The 21,803-nt window shown below is 36.0% G+C and overlaps 1 long non-coding RNA gene across 1 annotated transcript in view; it reads left to right on the top strand.

Annotated features, from left to right (window-relative positions):
• The first annotated feature begins 313 nt into the window (after nt 1-313).
• Nucleotides 314-21,803, top strand: part of LOC136363850 (uncharacterized) — a 100,684-nt gene continuing 79,194 nt past the window's right edge. Inside the window, exon 1 of the long non-coding RNA XR_010744068.1 lies at nt 314-356. This is a non-coding gene — a long non-coding RNA (uncharacterized lncRNA). The remainder of the gene's footprint in view (nt 357-21,803) is intronic.

Below are 21,803 nucleotides of genomic sequence, written 5' to 3'. Positions count from 1 at the left end.
AGGACTTTAAGAGTTAAATATATGTAATCTGACAATATGCAGCATTTGTAGAGTTGCAGCTGGCTTTTCATAGGTATTCTCCAAATAAAAACTAGTTTATGTGCTGAGAATCCTGAGATGGAGCTGTTGAAAGTAATTAGGGAAATATAACCTTCCCCAGGAGTGATATGCTTTTGGAAACAGATTTTGAATCTTTTTGTTATGAAGATAACTTACTGTTTAAAGAGAACTGTACAGTTTCTCATGTTTGCATAATTATACCTTTATCTTGCCAGCTCACTGTGGAAAGCATCATAATGGAAGATGAGAAAATGTTGTAAGGGTGATGGAAATCTTTTTATCCAGACAAATCAGAGGTCTCTGCTATTGTTTTAAAATATCTGTCAAGATGTATAGAAAAATGCTCTTGGAACTTGTAATTTTAGTTTTGTTACAGTCAGTACAATGCTTCTTTCATATTAACATAAAATTGGTACCTTAGGTGAACACTGAGGTCATGAAAGAAGGAACCACAACCATGGCAAACTTGAGTATCCTAGTAGTAGTGTTTTCCTCTATTATTCACTGATTTATCTTTGGTTCAAATGCAACATGCAGGGTTTAAAATGCATTTTCTGAACTCAGAGTTCAGAAGAATTTCCAAAGGCTTCCTGACCGCAATGTGCCTTTTTGCAGTGAAAGCAGCAAATCTGCCTACTCATTGCAAGGCTACAGAACACACAGAGATGGATGACTTTGGATCAGTGATACAAGTTTTTTTATGTTATTATTTTAGTAATGAAGCAGAGGAGGAGGAAAATCAAAATTACTTGGTGCCAACATATGACCAAATTATGCAGGCAGATTCTAAATTAATTAATTAAAAAACTGGATACATGTCAAAGGAGATTCAAGATGTTCATCCTTTAAAGATTTTAACAAGTTCACTCCTGAGAACAATCTTGAGGCAACCTATTCTCAATTACAAACCTTACTGTGGTCCATTAAAGTCATGAAAAGGACTCCCTCTGACCTGGATGATTGATCAATTAAATTTTTCTCTGCATAATGGCAGATGACTCACCTAGCAATGCTGACCTTTTTATGAGAGTCTCATGCTGGGATCGGGACAGGCTAGCCAGCAGGGAGAAACACAACAGAAGAAAAAAATAACTGGAATGTGATTCAAATTGATCATATAATTCACAGATCATAAGAGATGCTGCATCATACAGCAAACCACTAAAGGGTTGACCCATCACTCATGAGTTCTTTTTGTATCAGTGTTCTGACAGTGGAACAGTCTCATTGAGTCTCCTAACACCTTAAACCAGAATGGAAACCAATCAAGTCTGACTGAGAACTCAAATACCCACAGGAAACAGCATACAGTGCTTAATAGATTAAGATACCCATCCAGTGAAGTAAAGGTCAAGTACCACTGAGAAAAGAGAAAAAACTACTGCACACTGTGCTTGCATGAGGCTTAAATTATAACACAAACCCTTTGTCAGAAGTTTAGTCTAGTATTCTCGAAAAATAACTTAATAGTACTAAGTGTTTAGATGATTTCATTTATCATTTTAGAAATCAAAATATTTATCATACCGATCTCACTTGAAGTGAACAGATTTGGTCTAAAGATAGTTCTTTAAAGAGAGATAATATTTTATCTCTACTAGTAGTATCAGTATATGTGAAAAAGCCAAACAGTTCTGTTATGGACCGGGATGATGCTTAAGAAATGGAAAACATCTCTTCTGGCAGGTTCACTACTCATTTTTGACACCTGGCTGGTCCAGTATTAAACAGTTACATTTATAGCATGTGACAGTATGAAAAATAAGGCATTATGCTTACATACGCAAACTCTTTTGAATTCTTCACAGCTCACTTGTACAATATTTTAATTTTTACTAAACTACTTCTTCAGAAAGTTTTTTTATAAATGCTTGGTTATACAGGGATAGTCATTAATTTGTCATGTCTTTAAAAAGTGTATAAAGTCTACCTAAGAAGCCTTTGTTACAAGACTAGGTTGTTTTCGTTTTTCATTGCATTTGCTGGGTAATTTAAACTACAAATGGAAAGTTGGTTTGCTGAATGGTGTTCGTAGCAAAAAGGCTGACAATCTACTAAAGTTTTCTGGCACCGAAACTTAAAAATCAACTGTTACCAAGAAAACATTCTCCCAGGTACTGAAAGAACGGTAGAAATCTGCATTTTTCAAATGGCAGTCAGCAGATAAAACAGGTAATATCCTTCTACAACCCTACATTCATTCTCGTCTCTATATTGCAGCTGCCTTTAAAATGCTGGAAACGTACAGAATTGTTCATACAGCCCCTACTTGGAAAAAGCTTCCTTATTTACTACTTCCTTTCTCACTCACTATATAAACACACAATTGCAGAAACCCCACAACTGTGTTTGTGTCTGTTCCATAGCCTGTGTCCAGAAGTTTTGTTTTACCAGCTCTAGTGAAAACTAACCTGCATGTGTTTGTCTGTAGATTAGCAAACCTTCACCAAAATTAAATACTCAAATATTATACATAACCCATTATTTGGAAGTACGAGAGTGTTATATATGTACGTATGCATTACAAAACTGGTTGGCTTTAGTGAAATACCTTGATAATAAGAACCATACAATATTTGCATCCCCATTTAACCTTGATTCTCCTTCTAGTTGCTGAGCACTGAAAAATCAAAGCTAGTTTGTTTTTGCGTGGTTCTGTGTACCACCTTATGGGACTCACTGCAAGTTTTAGGGGGAAAAAATCTGTGTTTCAAGAAGAACTCTCACAGGAATTAAAGTAATTTGAGTAATGCCCAAGATGTTCAAAGAGATCTACAGTTCTCTAATTTCCCCTGCTTTAGAAAGGCAGAATTCACATGCTCCAGAAGCATTAATTAGCTGCTCTAATTAAGGTATTATAAAAATTTACAAATAAATCACTCTCCTTTTTTTGTATGAAGCAATCTCTTTTATACTTTGTTATGCCTACTTGTTAAAAGACCACATACACTTGCAGTGTAGGAGGATTTTAGTACCTGGTCACAGACTGAAGTGCATGACAGGCAGAAAATCTGCAGTCACATTGCAGTTTTGGCACTGGCCTCTTTTTGGTGCAGTACAGCACATGCAGCACCTTAGGGGCAAGGACTTGCTCCACTGGCAGTCCAGAAGAAAAAGTCCTGAGAAGAGTTAGAGGGGACCTTTGGCTCTTTGGGGTTCGAAATAAATGGTCAATTTAGCTGGACCATGCACTGGCTCCACTTGGTTGGATTTTTTTTCTAACAGACAAGTTTGAAAACTCTTTACAAGGTACAGGAGAACTGTACTCAATACAGTGTTCTAATGCCTGGGCAAAATTTGTAGCAATGAAGATGGGATTTGTAGATGGTCCACATTTAAGATTATTAAAAATTGTTGTGAAATCCTTCTCTTATCCATTCTGCATTTCAGATTACTCTTCAGAATGTGAAGGGAGACAATTAAAAGACAAAAAAAACGACAACTAAATTAGCTGTTTCACAAAGATTACTAAAATGTTGTAATTGCATATAATTATCTGTAACTAGATAGAAAAATATGTGCCATTGGAGATGTAACAAGAAGTTACTTCAGACAGCTGTTCTTTTCTGCCAGAACAGGCTGTGCTCAATTATGTAAAATCAGAATAATACAAAAGCATATTTTTATATTTTAAGGCTATAAATTAGTTCTTACAATTTATTGAGATATTCTCTACATGGCTACACAGTTCTGATCCCTGTGGGAGAAAGTATTTTGAAGAAACTTATAAGAACTAGATTTTTCTCAATTCCATGCTAATTCTCTCCAATCATATTTTAAGTAGGTGGTGCACAGGACCACTGCCATTTACTGTGGTGGTCTGGTGAAAATCTAGGTGGGGAGCCATGGCTGAGGAAGAAGGCAAAGCATCTCTGCTGAGACAATGGCTTAGCAGCCCATTAGCAATTTCTGCAGATGTTCCAAGGTAGTTTGTAAGAGGGTTCCTGTCTAGTTTCATTTCTTTCTCAGCTTTACATAATGTCTCTGACCTAAAGAGACCAATTGAAACCTGTAAGTCTGGACTTGACAAGGCTTGTCAGGACAGCCTGCAGGTATTTTGAACCAGTAAAACTCAAGTCTTCTTAAACACTGAGCTCACTTTTGAGAGAAAGCGTGCAAAATCTGGTTTGTTCTATGAAACCCATTGTCTCACCCTTGTTCCATATAAAATGGCAATGATGTTTCTTCCAGAGGCTTGGCATATTGACCATTGGACACTGCACTATACAGGAACATGGCATTTTTCTTTTAGAACAAGTTAAAAGTGAAATCCTAGCTCATTAATGAGGGTTTCCACATTGATTTCTGTAGCACCTGGACATTTAATAGTATGAAAAAGTTTTAAAGCCACAATAGCTACATGTTAATTACTACTGTTAGTTAATACATTCATATTTATAAAAATAGAATATGTGTAATTGATATTTTTTTTTTAAAATACTTGATGGCATTTTCTGAAGAGGAAAGCATGAATTAAGAGATAAAAGGTGAATTCAAATTAGTGCACAAGACAAGAAATACATATTTGGTACTGATGCTAAAGCTATGAGATTATCTTAAAAAACAAGTTGGAAGAATAAGGAATGAAATAAGATCTTTAACGCAAGAAGAATTAATGACAGTGAAAGGATGAAGACTTGAATATGAATCTAAACTAGGCATATGGAATGTGATAAATTTTTTATACCATGTGTGATATTTTTTCCATAGTGCCCATACAGAGCTTTCAGTAACTTGCAGTCAACCCCCATTTAAAGATCAAACATTTTGTCTCTCAAAATAAACAACCCAAAACATAGAGACTGCAGGTCTATCTTTAAGAAACACAGGTGTGAAGGTGATGTAGCCAAGTATTTTTCATACATAAAACAAATACCAAATCTCTCTAATGCAGGCAAAGAAAAAAATGTTTTTTAAAAGCTAAAACATGAGTATTCACTAGGAACCTAAATGTTGTATAAGCAAAACTTAAGGCATTTCAGAGTTTGATATCAGTCTGGTAAACTCAGGAAAGAATAATAGTAGAGAACATTTGTCTAAAATGATTCTCAGTAGCACAGAGCCACTAAGTAGTATGGCATCATTTTCAAAGATAAATGTGTTTTTCAAACAAAGTCACGATTTTCTATTATTTAATATACTTTTATGGAAAACTTTTGGGAAAAGTTCTTCATGTTTATTGTGAACTAATGATCTCATTTTGGAACTGGCAGGGTATGCACATTCAAGTGTGCTCAACATAGTACAATATAATAATATTTATAGGGTTTCCAGTAAGGGTAAATAAAAAATTCTGAAGCATTAAAATCAAGTCAAGATTCCATTATCTGTAACAAAAACAAACTAAAAGAAGCTTTCTTTCTCAGACTGAGGAGGAATTTACTGCACTGCTGAAGTTTGGTGTGCCACCTGTGTCTGTCTCCCAGGACTGCTCAGTGTGGACATTATGCAAATACATGGAGCCAGTTCAGGTGCTGCAGCTGGGTCTGCCTGACCCAGAGAGACACTTTGGAACAAGTGTGGCAGCAGGACATGAACTGGCTTCAGTTCAGCACACCACCACATAAGATTTGTCTTGATTGGCTTGTCCAGAAGCCACATTCTGGAGGACTCCAAAGCTGGTATCACCTTGCTGGACCTGAGCTGGCCTGTGCTAGCTCAATTTTTTTTTCCCTGCTCTTGGTTCCCATACCAAATGAGACTGCAGACAATGCATGGGCAATTCTTATTTACAGAGATGTTCAGCAAGTGATTTCAGGGGTATTGTCTAAAGTAAGGATTTCGTTTCTCTGAAAGGAGGCGCTTACTCGCTCATCACTGAAATAAGCTTCAGAACATGCTAAAAAAAAAAAAAAAAAAAAAAAAAAATGGAATTATGCCAGGAAGCAACACCTGAGAAAAACCACTGAGAAACTGTTGCAAAACTGAATAGCTGGAATCTTGTATCAAAAAAAGTTTAACTCCTTTGGGCCGACCTGTTAGTGTTAGGTGACACACTGAACGTGAAATAGAAAACCTTACAAAAACTAAACATACAGATAGCACCAAAAAGTCATTAAGTCGACTTAATTCTATTCTTGGTATTTTCTGGCATCACAAGGCACACACAGTTACTATTCTCTGTATTCAGGGAGGAAAAATTGTACTTAATGACATCCTTGTTAGATGAATGGAAATTTGCTACATCACTGTCTAGAGGGTAGACTAGCACTGATGTTACCTAAGAATAAATTTCTTAATTGCACAGATACTAATTTTGCTGTACTTAACATCAAGTAGCCATTTGCCTTGACTTCTGCTGGTATTTCTGATTATCACTCAAACTCAGGCTGCCTTTACAAAGCAGTTCTAGTTCTGATGTGAGTAGCATCTTTTGCAACCAGCATCATCATTTTGGATTTTTTCTTCTAACCTTCTTACTAGGTCACCATCTGTTAGAGCAGCTGCATATTTTGTGTGAAGTAGATATGCCATTCTTTTTGTGTTCAGGAGCAAGCAGCAGTGAGAACTTCATGTCTTGGCTGAGCAAGGACCTTAGGTGAGCTTGGAGCCAGGCAGGAGCCCCTGCTCCCAAACCAGTGCTCCCTGCAGCCCTGGGGTGGTTTTTGTTACTAGAAGTAATCATAAGCAATTATGAAATATTTAAAAATCAATAATTTAAACAGGCTTGTTAAACACAATGAGCATGCCAGAGTGCTTCCATTTTTGGAAGTATTAAGATTAATCAAATATGACATTTGACTCTGCATTCCTTATTAAATGCAGACTACAGATGTTTTTCCTTAAAAGTTACCATAGGATTTGTCTTGAGTCTCATAGAAGAATAAATGCATGGAATGATCTAGAAAAGTAAAAGAGTTCAGTGGCTGATGCTAATATGCAGCTTTCTGGAAAAAGCACAGGTCTAACATATTAGTTAAATACACACCCTGAAGGAATGCTTAACTTATGGAAGAATAAATTGGTGCAAAGCCTGCTGGGAAGGCAGCAGTTCTACCACTGATTCAGAATGTACTGCACATATTTTTCAGCAAGTGACTATAAGGGAGACAATAACTAATATATTCCTTGTGCAAATAAGGTGATGGGGAATTAATTGATTGCTGTTTCTTCATTATATAAAATCATGGCTTTTTTTGGAAGATAGCAGTTTGAGGTTTAATGTACAATTTAAAACTACTTTTTGCTGTCAAGGATAGCTTGTGATGCATTTAGAAGGGTTTACTTTCTTTAAATATCACAAAATTAAAACCAGCAAACCACAAAACCATCTCCTCTCCCTGTCTCTGCCCTTCTTGTAACTTGCAATGTGTGTGTAGCAGACCTCACCAGCAGTTAGCAGCCTTGATGACTTTTCTCAATGGCCTTGATCAGGTAGACACAATTACAGCTTTCTATGCTAACCATAAATATGGAGAATTAGCTATCCTTATGCAGAAGTCTGTCTCGTCTTTCTATAGACAAACAATGTGCATACATTAAATATCATATATTTTTAAAGATATATACATGAAAGTATATACTAGTATATACATTTGTATATTATGTATTACTAATAGTAGTTAACTTCTAAGCATTTCAGGAAGCCAACTCAACAACTGCAACAGATCATAATATGCCAACCTGCTTTTAATAATAGAAAAACATGTAGGCTTCCATTTGTGTACCAGTTAGGAGGACTTTGCTGCATCTGGGAGTGTTCAAGTGACCACTGTAAGGGCCATTTTCCTCGGTGTCAAACAAAGCCCATGCAGCAACAGGATTACTCCTGCTTCAGGCACCTATGGACACACTCAGTGCCCAGTCTGGACTTCCTTGTTAGCTGCATTTTTTTCATAGAAACTATCCATTCACATGAATAATTGCTTTTCATAGTGATATTCCTTTTTCCTTTTAGTAAGATCATCAGAAGAAAGCCTCTTTTTGTTTTAGCTGCTTTTTCAAATCGTTTCAATTTAGTTCATGACTCCACACAGGCTTATTTCATCTGCAGGATAACAAAAGCTTTCTTGGTCACATGAATGTAATTTTCTGTTAATGAGAACTCTTGAGATTTCTAACATTAGCAGTAAATCTACAAAAACGGTTTCTTCTTTTTAAGATTAATTTCATGGAATACTACTAAATTAGGTCAGGCATAAAACATGCAGGCTCATATCTCTAGAAAGAACATAACTGCTACCATTCACTAATAAGAATGCATTCTAATAGCACTGAGGTTAAATCTCTAGGCATCCCTATTTGCCCTATATATAACTACTACAGTATAGGTGAAATACTGACCATGTGTCTCAGATAAAACGAAGAGGGAATCCTATGATCAAACTATGCTGAATGTGATTTAAAGAAAAAAATTTCACCATGTGTTTTACAGAGCTATTAAAGAAATATAAAACAATCAATAATGAGATTTATGGTGCTTCTTAATATTATTGATTTTTTTAGTGCAAAGAGTAGGTCATATGAGACACAATATATGTTCTAGTTTAATTACTGAAAATGGCCTTTTTCTGCTTTTGAATAGTCAATGCTCCAAACAGAGAGGGAAGAAAGGGCTTTTTTTTCAAAATGTTGTTTTCCTACCACGGTTTTAATTTTCATTTAGAGTCCTGAGGAATTTGTATGATGTATCTAGTCATAAGTTTTTACATTGCACATACCTTGCTAAAATTGCAACTTTTTTCATAAAAGAAATAATAGAGGTTCATCGTTATTTGCCCACTCTGCTATGAAGATTTCAGTGCAAATGAGGTGTATATAGCAGGTCTGTTATCATAATAACTCTTCATGTTGAAGACAAGAATTATGCCTAAAAGCCCCCCAATCCTCATTTGTAATATATAACTGGTGCTAGATTGACTTTTCTCTGGTAGGATAATATTTAAAATAGGGATTACAAAATTTCATTGACCCACTGGCATTTTCTTTGCCATCCACAGGGGTGTTTCCTCCATCTTCAGGTGTAATAGAAGTGATTTTAATTAGCATTTCATTAGTATTAATAGTTTGTTCTCTATAAGATAATTGCAGGATGGCTCTTAAGATGACTGGTAAGAATTCAGATGTAAAAGTGGTGCCATTAGAGCAGAGGTGGTTTTGACTCTGCTGGAGTTTGCTGCTGCTCAGAGTGACTCTGAGCTTTCAAATTCCTCCATGGAGAAGTAGAGACTACTTTAGAAAATAAAGATTATTCTCCTGCAAGAAAGTTATTTCCCATAATTTAAAAAGCAAAGAGAAATGCCCTCCTTAGGTAGTTGTTTTTCATAAAATTTTTTAACTCTGCAATTCATTTAGACTGCTTGTAAAAAAAAGAAACAAAAACCAAACTGGGTGATGGAGAAAGGCATGTGAAAGAAAATAAGTAACAAAAGGCAAAGGTCGTGCAGAACAAATCATTAGACTTACTATGAAAAAATACTGAATTCCCTTATGCAAGTAGTTCCTCTCAAATAAACTCTCTTAAATTTGATTTTGTGGTGCTGCAGTACTGGGCTAGACTAGCCTAGAGACCACCAGGAAACCCAGTGGTAACTCTTGAAGATCACTGAGTCACAGTGTCCAACTTAAGAATACTTGGATAATATATGTCCAGTCTTTATTGTTTAAAATCCTCTGTATCAACACCAGATTTCTCAGTGCAAAAGCTGCAGCACCATTCAAGCCTAAGAAGTGGCTCTGGATTTTGTACAATTCAATTGTAAACCCTGACAGTTTAGTGCCACTTATTCAGGTTGCTGTTCTTTAGGTCTGTCCTTGTACTCATCAAAGAACATTCCAGCAGGCATTGATACAAAACAGGAAATCTCTTCCTACAGCTTTCAACTCATTAAAGGTTTTCCCAGTTGGCAATAGAGGGGTAAAAGCTCTTAGAAACGGATCGCAGGGGGATAGAAATACAAGGAGAAAACTGTTACACGGATTAATGAAGAGTTGATGAAATTAGTCAATTTTAAAGTAGTTGGCAAGCTGAATAAACTTATTTAGGTAAATATGATCTCAAGAGATAGGAGGATCAGAATACAGCACAGAACTCGTAAAACAGCTATTTAAATAATATAAATAAGGAAATGCTTGAGGAATTATAATATTAAATATATTGTCAACATTTGTGCTCCTTTTAAGACGCTAAAATAAACCATTAATGAAGTTCCTGAACATCTTGGAATTAGTTTTGTAAAAGCATGAACATAGTTCTGTGAAATATCTGAAAAATGGGGACAAAGAGAAAATGAAAGCAGCATCAACCTTTCTTCAAAATCCTAAACCTGAACAATGTAGTGCTCCCTGCCATTGTCCATACATTTGCACCAGCTGGTGGTATTATTCAGATTTGTGCTATGATTCATACACACACAAAAAACTCTGTATGACAAAGAGATTTTTCCTTCTCTTGTAGTTTCCTACTAGGAGACTCGAGGCAGGATGGCATATGTAATCAGTTAACTGTCTTTTGTCAGGGATGTCAACTGAACAAGTTGATGATTTTTTTCTGTGCTGAATTAAACAGTGTTTTTTCCACAAGTGTCTCATACATAGACAAAGGCAGAAAGTGCTGGCAACGATTTGGAACTTTGAAAATGTGATTTACAAGAAAGTTACATAGAGTGCTTTGTTGGGAAGTTCTTCATATCTTTGTTCCTCAGTCATCTGCGATAGTTATTCATTATATTTCTACTAATTCTTCTGAACTAGTTATCATCTCCTAAGAGTCCAGTGAAAGTGTGGACTTCATATCAGTAGGAAAGAACATTTGCTATTTTGGCGCTCTTTTTTTTTTATCCTTCAAGATTTTACTAGAAAATGCTTTAGATCTTTTCAGGTCAACAACAGAAAAATAATACCCCTTATTTGAATACTTCTGGCTGAGAGATGAGTAAGTGATACTTACTCCATAAAATGATCTCCACGTGGTATTCTATAATTATTAAAGCAGAGCTAAGTTCTGTGTTTATAAGCTGTAACAGGGGAGGAGAGGGAGAGGGAGAGAAGCAAGTGTCAGGGCATTAGGGTGGTTACAGACTTTCCATACCTCCAAGGAGAGTGGATTTCTTTGCTTGACCTTAGATAGAAGTATTCTCAAACTGAAAAAGGAGGTCTCACTAGACACTAAGTTGAGAATTTCAGCTCTATGTAATTTCAATTGCTTGAAACATTGTCTTATTTTAGCCTGGCTTAAAGACACTATTAACCTACAATGGCCCCAAAAGAAAGCAGTATTGTACTTCAAAGAATTCTGGAGGGTTTCATGCTGAAATCAGCTGACTTTCTATGCAAGTGGGAGACAGTAATGCTGGTTTTATTTATGTTTCCTGTAATGTATGTGAACTGATCCATCACTCAACTGTTCTCTTAAATTATTTTACATGTTAAGAACAGCATTTTAATTACATTCTTCATTTACCTAGTTTAGTTAATCACATATTAAAATATTACTATGAGTGATACTGGAAGACTATGACAGTATTAAGCATCAAATAGCACTTAATTACAAGCAAGATTTCATTTTCATACTCCTCCTGTGTCCCCCAGTAAGCAACAAAATTACTAAAGAATTAGTAACAGGAGAAGGTATTGAATCAAGTTTCATATTTTGTTTTAACATAAGGCAAATGCTACAGTTGTGCAATACCAGAAGAGGTAAAGCAAGTACAGTTTCTTCCTATTTAGATGTGGCAATCTAAATTAAATTATTTTTAGAAAAAAGTTACTTTTAGAAAGGAAATAGCATTAGAGAGAATGTCAGAAGCCTCAAGCTGACACTCACCAGCCTTTACCAGAAGGAAAGGTAATTGTAGCTTTTCTGCTTACAGTTGAAAGTTGTCAGCACCATCCAATGGCTACATGTACCATTAATACTCATAATATCCCTTAGACTCAAAAAATACCTTACTAATCTTTGCCTCTACTCTAGACTTTCAGTCTAGTAGCTGAGTTTGGGCTTTTAAGAAGTTTGGCCCCTATAATTATGTTGTTTTCATGTGAGAGTGAGTCTTGGAATCCAAATATCCCTGCCTTCTGTCTTCTGTAATGTACACGACCCAAACTGTCTCACTTCAGAAGCCTTCCTGGGGATTATTTTAGGGTCTGCCTTTACACTGCTGACACTGATTTTATATCACTGATTTGCTCTAAGAGAGCCTTAAAATACAAGTTCCTAACCCTGTAGAGATTTCTCCAGACTCTGATGATGAACAGCGTTTCTTTCATTTCCTTTACACTAGCACATAAATCTATCGAGTATAACAGTGGGAAGTTGGAATTGGCCGTCAGATTGGCTTGAGGAAGAGCAACCCTACAATACACATAGCAGTGATTTTATCAAATGCTGTATAAAAAGTAGAGCAGTGCAGTGAACACAACAGAGCAATCCATGTCAGGATGCAAATTTACTTAATTCAAAGAGAATAATTTGAAATCCATATAAAAAACCTGATGGATGTAGTAGCTCTGAAGACTTTTTTCCTGTTTCTTAACTGAGACAGCATTGGCTATCCAGACATAAAACAGCACCGTGTGTGCCAGCAAGGTACAGGATGGCTGCTAACTGAAAAATCACTCGTTCTGCAGCAAGGAAGCCAGGTGATAAGTTATATAGTATGGTATGAATTTAGCTGCTTGAAAAATGACAACTGGTTCAAGAATTTCAATGCACAGGTTTCAAGATAACCAATGAAAAAAAAATGTTGGTAGTTGCCCAGATGTCCAGTTTTAACTTGGTTTTTCTGAAAAAAAATTGTTACTGTCATAAGTGTGCCATGATTTCACTTAACAAATACAACAGAGTATTATTAAGAAATAATCTGCAGTGTTTTGGAAAAGAACAAGTCAATGAGGCCACAGAGGGAAGGATAACCCCAGGGAGAAGAGTTAATAATAGTTCCAAGTAAGTTTATACCAACCAGTCTGAAGTCTGAAATATTTGTCCATGTCATTATTCTGGGGAGAGATACAGGATGTAAAATTCAACGATTTTTTTGACATTTTGCTAACACTCAAGTATTAGATAATGTACACATAGATCTAATTGATAAATGCTGTCTTTTTGTATTGGGTTGTAGGGGTCTGAGGTTTTCTTCATGAAAATAATTGTAGAAAATCTAAAAGGCAAAAAATGGATTTAGTCTGAATTTCTTTTTGATGTAAGAGAAAGAGATGACTCATTTAAATTACACTTTCTAGAAGTAGTTCATGATAAATTGCTGTTTAGAAAACTAGCGTGCCATTTAAATATAACTGATTACTGTAATCCCTTATATTAATCCAGAGACTACATGTTTTGCAATAAACATGATACTTAAAAGTAGTGAGAATGCTAAAAAAATCTTTGCCAGTAAAATAAGAACTCATGCTCAGAATTTATCGACGGTTTTGGTGAGGTGGTAATTTTATCTAAATTTTATAGTATGTGTATTTCAGAGTGTCCTGATACATCTTAATTTTTCATGTAATTATACCTTACTTTATTTAGCACAGCCTTGCTTTGTCTGTGGACTGAAAAACAAATAAACATCACTGTAGTCCAAGATTCACCTGGCAGACATAATACTGGCAGCTTTACTACCAGTCTACTTTCCACATCTTTTATCCAAAAAATAGACTGCTGAGTATTTCTTATATGGACAAACTCCATGGTCTTAGCTGTAAAACAAGATCAAAGTCTGAAAACATTTACCTGTTCAGCTCTGTCTTTATAACAATATGCCTTCCTCTGCTTCTGTTTACTAGCAATTACTGTACTTTTGCCCCTCAAGAGAAATAATTCAAAGTCTTTATTTTTACACCCTGAGTCTTGTTTTAACCATTGGACCAGTCTCAATTCCAAAGCCAGGTGTTTATGTTCCTTTAAAATACCAAAGTTTTGTGGATTTCCATGTTTAGAGATGCTTCACAGGAGACACCAAAAATGGTACCACATCAGGCTAAAATTTCCTCAGAGGGTCAGTGCATATAGACTGCATGTCAGGATTAATTAAGGACCAAAGTAATCCTCAGTTGTGCATTGCTTGGATATGCACCAGGAGGCAGTTTGATACAGGGTGGCTCTTGGATGCCAGAGGAGGCTGTTGGAGAGCAGGTGAGAGGGGGTCACTGCCGATGGCGCTGAAGTGCACACGTGGGTACCTCTCACAGCCTCAGCACTAGAGAGGGGCTGCATTCACCAGTGTCCCTGCCAGGCTGACATCTCAAATGTTTCTGTGCCCTGCTGTCCACTAATAAATTCCTTCATGCTTGAGTATTTTGCAGAAGGAAGTTGTGAAGCTTAGGGAAATCAACCGATCTCTAATTCTGGCTTCAGCTGATATTTTGCTGTTAATGCAAAGTCCACCAGCTTCCATTTCAGAATTTCAGGTCCATTTCAGAATACTGACGCTTTCATGCCGTGGTAAGAATGTAATATGCTTGCAGATGCAAAAAAAAAAAAAAAAAAAAAAAAATTCAAGCCTCCTCAAGATTAGGCAGGGACCTAAATCCCAATTTGGGCCTAAATTATTTTTTCTAACTCCTTAACCAGTGTGATCATTGCATTAATTGAGAGGAAGCTTCTCAGCTGGTTTTTGAGAGGGTATAATACCTGTATTACACCCAGCTCAGGGGTGAATACTCAGCTGTCTTAATCCTCGGTGGAAATAGGCACTTTTCCTCAGCCTAGAATTAAGCATCAACATGCCTAGGATAGGATGGATTTAGGTCTCCATTTCCCTCCTAGAAATGCAAGAGGCTACCTGCAGACTAGTTAACTGTAGTAGTCATTTTTAAGCATCTTGCAATCCCTGTGGATACTAGAGAAAAAATTTCCTACCTATTTCAGGACTGTGATTTCCACCAGGGATAAGGTAAAAAATAAACATATGCTCTCTGAAACTTAGTCTGTTTTAGTAATACCAAAACAAGACCAAATTTAATTTCCATGTATTTTTCAGAAGATATTTCACGTGCCAGATTTTCTTTTTGTCTGTCCATCAACTCTAATACCACTATGTGAAACCGCTAAGTACAAAACAAGGAATATTTCTTGTAGACATTTAACAGGGCTGCGCAAATATTTCACACAACTAAATAATTTAATAGCTTTTAATCTCTTTCCTCGCAAAAACCTGTGAAAATAGTAATGTCCTCAAAAAATCGTTTTTATTCCTTTTTTCTACTAAGATATAGCTATACCACACAGTATAAGATGAAACTAAGGTATATTGACATTGATTTATCTGTTATATATTACCCTGTTTGATGATGAAGAGCTAAAGTAAAAAGGTTTAGGAAAAGTAATCTGCAAACGAATCAGTGGTTCAAGGTAGGAAAGTGTTCTGTGACTTTATGATATTAACAGGGCAGAAAATATCAATAACTGGAAAATAGCATTTATTTTAGTGAACATCTACTTAAGGCCTGACTGGCCAGCATGCACGTATTTGAATTATCAGGGTGAAAACCAGTACATGTGAAAAGAGCCATCCTAACTGTACAGAGTGTGGTAATGCAGGATTCCCTCTGACACAGAAACCATCCTGGAGCAGCTCACAAGGCTTGTCTCTTGTGAGAGGCAGGTAACATGGGAGATGTAGCTGAGGTCCACAGTCTGGACAGTACAGCCCGTCTTGGTGCTCAAGGTTGCAATAAGAAGTCTCTGATGGCACAGCACTACAGTGAGGATAGGGTGCCTCACAAATCATGAATTTCAGCTGGATCATGAAGTGTAAATTTCCTGCGAGCAGGAAATTCAAAAGGTAAAGACATTACAAGTGCAGTTTATGTCTGAACTATGACAGAAGTTCTGTTTAGAACTAGAAATACGCCTCAATTTTCCTTTGAATATTATCTAGGTGACAAAGGTGATGAATGAATAGCAGCATGAAGGTACACCCTCATCTCAGAATTTCCTCTTGATGGTTTCTAGGTCTGGGAATGTTTTCCTGTAATGTGAGCAGCAGGCCTGTGCATGCTGCTTGTACACACACTACAGACAAATGTAACCAAGAGGAAAAAGACAGGGAGTTGTTAACACCTGCAGCTTATACTACTTGTCAAATGCAATAGGAATTTAAATTATTTTCTAATTAATAAATGCATACTGACTCCATTAGGAGAATGTATAGGTCTTGGGTCCTAGAGAAGAATATACAGATTGTAATGACAACATAATGAACATTAAAGTCAACCTTTTGAGACTCGTTATATATAAATGAGATTGCAGTGTACTTGAGAATACCATATGTAGTTTTGACCTTTCTTTAAAATACAGAAATGGTGCTTAGCTGTGAAATTCATTATGGTCTCCAGTGTGACATAGCTATTCATTTTTAAAGTAATTAATTTTGGTTAGTATTGACTAAAGACTTCATAGGACTAAATATAGAGATACCATGGGCAAGAACACTGTATAAGCAGGAATCATCTCTCTAACTAAGCATTTACAGGTAGCCATTTTGTCAGATTTTCCATACATAAAATAACAATCACGTAGAAAGTATAAAAATTAAATTAACTCTCTAATTGCATAGATTGAACATGATTTTTAGTCTTTTTTGATGAAACATGCCTCATTAAAACACAGATATGATTGAAGAACTATAATCCTGAAGAGCAACTGGACAAATGGAATATGCAGACATCTTCAGTTTCTGAAAACTTATAAACAAAATGGCAGATATGGATTTATCTAATAAATTTCTTTTTCCTTACAAAGTTTCTTTAAAAAGTTTCCTGTAAACTTTGAAAGGCAGGGATGTCTGGGTTTGCAAAAACTGGGTCATCATTGGGAGTTACAGTCTAAATTGCAGAGTTTGGAAACTACAGGGAATGGAACAGGTTTTAATACTATAAATTAGGCATGGAATTTATATAATTTAGTGAAAACTGTGCTGTGGCTATTTTATGCCTACAGTATGAATAAATGAAGAAAAATAGTCTTTAAAGGGAACTGTATCATCACAAAGACCAAAAGTCACTACAAAATTATGCACAAAGAGAACATGTTATGGTAAGTCATTCTCTGGGCAGCAAGACTAAAATCAAATTGGATGCACTCCACTGAGAAGACACAGAGCACATTCTCACATTTGTGTGTTACTTGCTCTTGAATTTGCTGATCAATAAGGAACTGGTCTTTTTCTATACTGAGCTGTAAATCCCAAAGGATTAATGTGCATGTTGAACAGACTGGATCACCAGCATAATGACTTCTTATAGCTAATAATATCTCTAGTTCCATAGCACTATTAACTTTACTAACTGCATTTACCAAAAGATACTGAACTCTCACAAAAGCAAGTCCTGAGAGAGCTTTTCTGTCACAAACAGAAAACCACAAGAAAAAAAGAGTCTATTGTCCATTCCAGTAGGATGCTTTAAAATGATAAAGTAAAAATTACTTGCAGTTTTCTGGATGTTCTTCTTAGTTAAGTGAGATATGCAAAATATAATACATTAAAAATTTAGCTTATAATTGGTTTACCATATAGAAGAATTTAGGAACAGACAATGTGTTTATAATGTAAAACTAAGGAATAACTTCAGTTCTTAGAAAAATAATAAAAAATATTATCTCTGTAAAGTTATTACTTCATTTACACTAGGTCTCTTGGCACATCTAGAATCCAAACAGATGCCTTGAATTAATTGAATAGACAGGAGTGATAAACTTTCAAAGCTCAGCTGACCTTGCAGTAGCTATCACAAATTGCAGTACCTGAAGATCTTATTCTTTTGCTTTTATGGCTAATTTTATCTTTGACTAAAGGTCAAAATCAGTCCATTCAATAAGAAATTTAAAATTAAAAGCTCTAATACCATTTTAGTAAATTTCTATCATTCTGTTACATAAAGTGATTAAATATATGTAATTATATTATTAAATTTTCCAATTACTGGTTTTCATGTGTTAAAAGAGTCTGAAAATAGTCCTTGCCATTGTCAGAATAGTGTGTATAAGTACATTTTCTTACATAGAGTTTCTGATGCCTGTAGGTTTTGGACTGTGTTTGGTTTTAAGCAGATTATATTTCATAGACTTTACCTTAAAAAGTCTTAACTGTGATGTAATATGGTATTTGTTCTGAAAAAGAAAGATAGTTTTTAAAAATAGAAATGTTCATCTTTTCATGCATGTTGAATTCGGTTTTCTGAGTATTTCCAACAGCATAATCTACCCTACAGGGTTTATTTACAGTATACCAAGTTTATGTCATATAACCTTCCAAACACTACTTTTACAAGGTATAGATATAATATTATCAGCTCAACTGATATGTTTAAACATAAATTTACTCATAATGCTTCACAATAGGAAAGTAAAAGTAACATTTTTAAAAAGCAATTTTGTTCAGTAAGGAGAATTTTTAAAGTATGATAAGGAAATGTATCCTATTGCCAGTATGCTTGATGTATAAAACATGAAAGTAAAACCCAATTTCTGAATAGACAAAACACAAAAAATCTGCCAGATTTGTTTATATATACCTTTTCACAAGTCAAGAACAGGAATTAGAAATTACAGTTCAAAATGAATCTAATCAAATTTGATTTAAATCTAACCAGATTTGTTAGAGGACTGTGTAATGACGTTCCTTGAGTTTGAACTCATATTTGTTTCATGAGCAAACACATCCAAGTTTTACATCAGCCCAGGTTTTCCAGGGAGAGCTTAGTCCTTACTGTGTGCAGGGTCTGTGTGCAGGCAACAACTTGTGCAGAGATCCCACCACCACAACCTGGTTGTAAGGTACAAGGTAACCTGAGAGAGAAGATCAGGGAGAGTTCATGGCTTGGCTGCACTTTTACATACTCTGCCTTGTGGAGATTGTTGAATGAAGTGAATTTAGTCCTTATTTAATAAGGAATGTAATTTCCTGGGAAGTCAAATTGGAAGGAAAGCTCCATGAATCTGGACAATGGAAATTATTTTTATAAATAATGTAACACTAGAAGAAAAGGTGAACTAGAAAAACAACTCCAGGAGCAGGGAAGGGGAGGATAGAAGAAAGAAGGGTTGAGCTGTTTTATTAAAATATAGTGATAAAAGATCACAAGTAATGCTTAATGTTTTATAAGATCAGATGAATAGCTTCTTAAAACTAGAGACTTAGAGACAGTGACTGTCTCCAGTGATCCTTTATTAATACAACTGCTTAAAAAAGGAAATCTAATACATGTAAGAAAAAAAAGCCTCCTGTGTTCCCCTTTGTGGGCTTCATTTTGTGAAAAGTTACTTTCAAATCTTATGCCTAAGAGAAGGAATTACAACTCCTGCTGTACACATACAATTGCTTCAAGACCAAAGTGCCTGAATCTCCAGATTTTCTCTGTGGAATCCATTTAATCAATTGCTCAGATACAACAGACTATTGCAAGCTCGTACATGTTTAATGGTATAATATAAGCTTCTGGACAAGTTCACAGGAGACAGTGGTCCAGCCTCAAAAGAAATTGAGTTTCAGCTCTCTGTGCCTTTTCACTTGGCCTAAGCCCCTTGAAGGATTCTACAGGGAAGCACAACAGTGTATTATTACTAGAAGGGCTGAGGACACTGCTTTTGAGGCATCTGCAGTCTTCTCTAGCCCAAAGACAAGGAAGAAAACTTGGTGTTCCCTATAGTAAGCTGGAACATGAACAAAAGGGACAGCAGTACATAAAAGAAACCTTTATAACGCTGACAACATGCACAGTAAAAGCATTCAAAAGCATAATAAGGGTTAAAAAATACTGTCTGTAGGAAGCTGGGGCAAAGAAACAAAACTATCAGGCCTAAACAATGACTTCTGCCAACTCTTTTCTTTTGTTCATATATTCACTTCTGTTCAGGATTCTTTACTTTGTCCTTTACTGATGGCTGACTGCTTGGCATAAGCCCTGCCAGCACATTCAGATCTGTGAGGGAGCAACACTGAGCCTGTCAGAAATCCTGCTTCTCCAAAGCCCTAGGCAGGTCATGGGCAAGCCTGGTATCTGCCCAAGCAGGACGGGCACAGATTAATGATTACCTTCCCAAGTTTCTGGCCATTCTAGCACAGCCCTGGGCGGTTGCTGGATGCTGTCCAGTCAGCAGTTTTCCAGTTCAGAAAGCTGTGGATAGCTGAGAAGAAGCACAAATCACAACTGTCTGTCCTTGGCTAGTGCTATAATAGCCCATGGTTAAAAACCAAAGATAGAAGATACTCAGGAATTTGGCATTACTGTTTCACACTGGTGTCTGACTTCTTTGTGTTTGTAAGGGCACTTGGCTAAACTTGCTGTACATTTTGGGGATCATAGCATGGTATTTTATTCATATTAATAAGTCAGTACTATGCTGTGTGGAGATCTACTGTACAAAAAAAATTTGATCCATGTCTATTAATTAACATTATTCCAGCTACTAATTGAATGTCTGTTTTATATAATAGGCCTGAATTTTTATCTATGATTCATAATAGATCCAAACGACTTGTTATGACTGATGACATCAGAGGCTTGTTAATAGTAACAAACGAGCTGTTAGACTTGAAGCCCTCTCCTTTCATTTGCATTTTGTGGGAGGTTCTTTAAACTCAAAGTTTAAGTGGGAAAAAAAAATCTTTCCCAAAGTAATATAAAGATGGATGCAGCCAGTACAGCTCTGCACACTGTTTCCTTTTAATCTTCTTTATCACTATGCTGAATATATTTTATATATGTCAGAATATATTTAAGATCATGTAAATTCCGATCCAAGAGAATTAGATTCGTTCCATATCCAGTGAATAACTTCAGTGTTTTGGAATAGTCAAGTCCTTATCTTGTAAAATTAAGTTGCTGGCCCAGCATACCATTAGCTTCAGATTATTATTAGTGAAAAATTTAAGTACATTAGCACAATAATATAATGGAGCCTGGTCTTTTTCAAAATTCCTGGCAACTTGATAAAGAAAGCTGTCAAATAAAATGAGCCTGATAGTCACTAGTAATACTATATAGTTAAGCTTATGTGCTCCTGCACAATTTGTTCCTTATCAACTGCTGGATTGTGCAAAGTTGGTTTGAGAGAAGCAAGTTTGGCATCAGCTGCCCCAAGGAGTGCTGGCATACATCAGGATGGTAAACAAATGGCTTTGTTACCCAAACTAATAGGCTCACATTTGTGGTTTCCTATACCCTCAGAAAGGCAGGGGAGGGCACATAGGTACAAGGATTTTGTTGGGAAGAGTCTTAAGCTACTCCATCCATTTCCATTTGCTGCTCCTGCTAATGGATATTCAAGTTCCCACTGCAATGCTGTGGGGCTCACTGAGGAACTGGGAAGAAGGCCACAGAGCTTATCAGTAATGTCAGCACTGTGACAGAGCAACAGAGGATGGAAATTAAAGGAAAGGTGGCTGGGTTAAGACTTACAGTCTTCTGTGTAATTCATCTTAATCCTTACTAGTTTCCTGCCTGCTCAGCAGGAGAATTTTGGGTGTGGGGAAGAAATCTTCAAAATTTACATAAACTGCAGTTTTGAGCTGTGCCAAATACGGCATAACTTTTGCAGAGATTATTCCTAAATCTTAAAATTACTAGAGTGCTAAAACAACAAAATAAAAAATGAAAATGTTTACAGCTGATTTATATCAGATTCAAAGTGTATACCTGAAGCATGCCAGTAAAAAATATAAAAGCATCAGTTGCACAAAACTGATTTATCAGATCATTGCAGCTCAAAATTGAGAATCAAGTATGACAGACATAGGGACACATATTCTTTTTGGGGTTGTCAGGGTGAAGGAATCATTTCTAGGGTGGAGAAGTAGTAT

Source organism: Sylvia atricapilla, chromosome 7, assembly GCF_009819655.1.
Source record: "Sylvia atricapilla isolate bSylAtr1 chromosome 7, bSylAtr1.pri, whole genome shotgun sequence".
Classification (NCBI taxonomy): Eukaryota; Metazoa; Chordata; class Aves; order Passeriformes; family Sylviidae; genus Sylvia; species Sylvia atricapilla.
The sequence above is the reverse complement of the archived record's forward strand: the minus strand, read 5'-3'. Positions and strand labels throughout refer to the sequence as shown.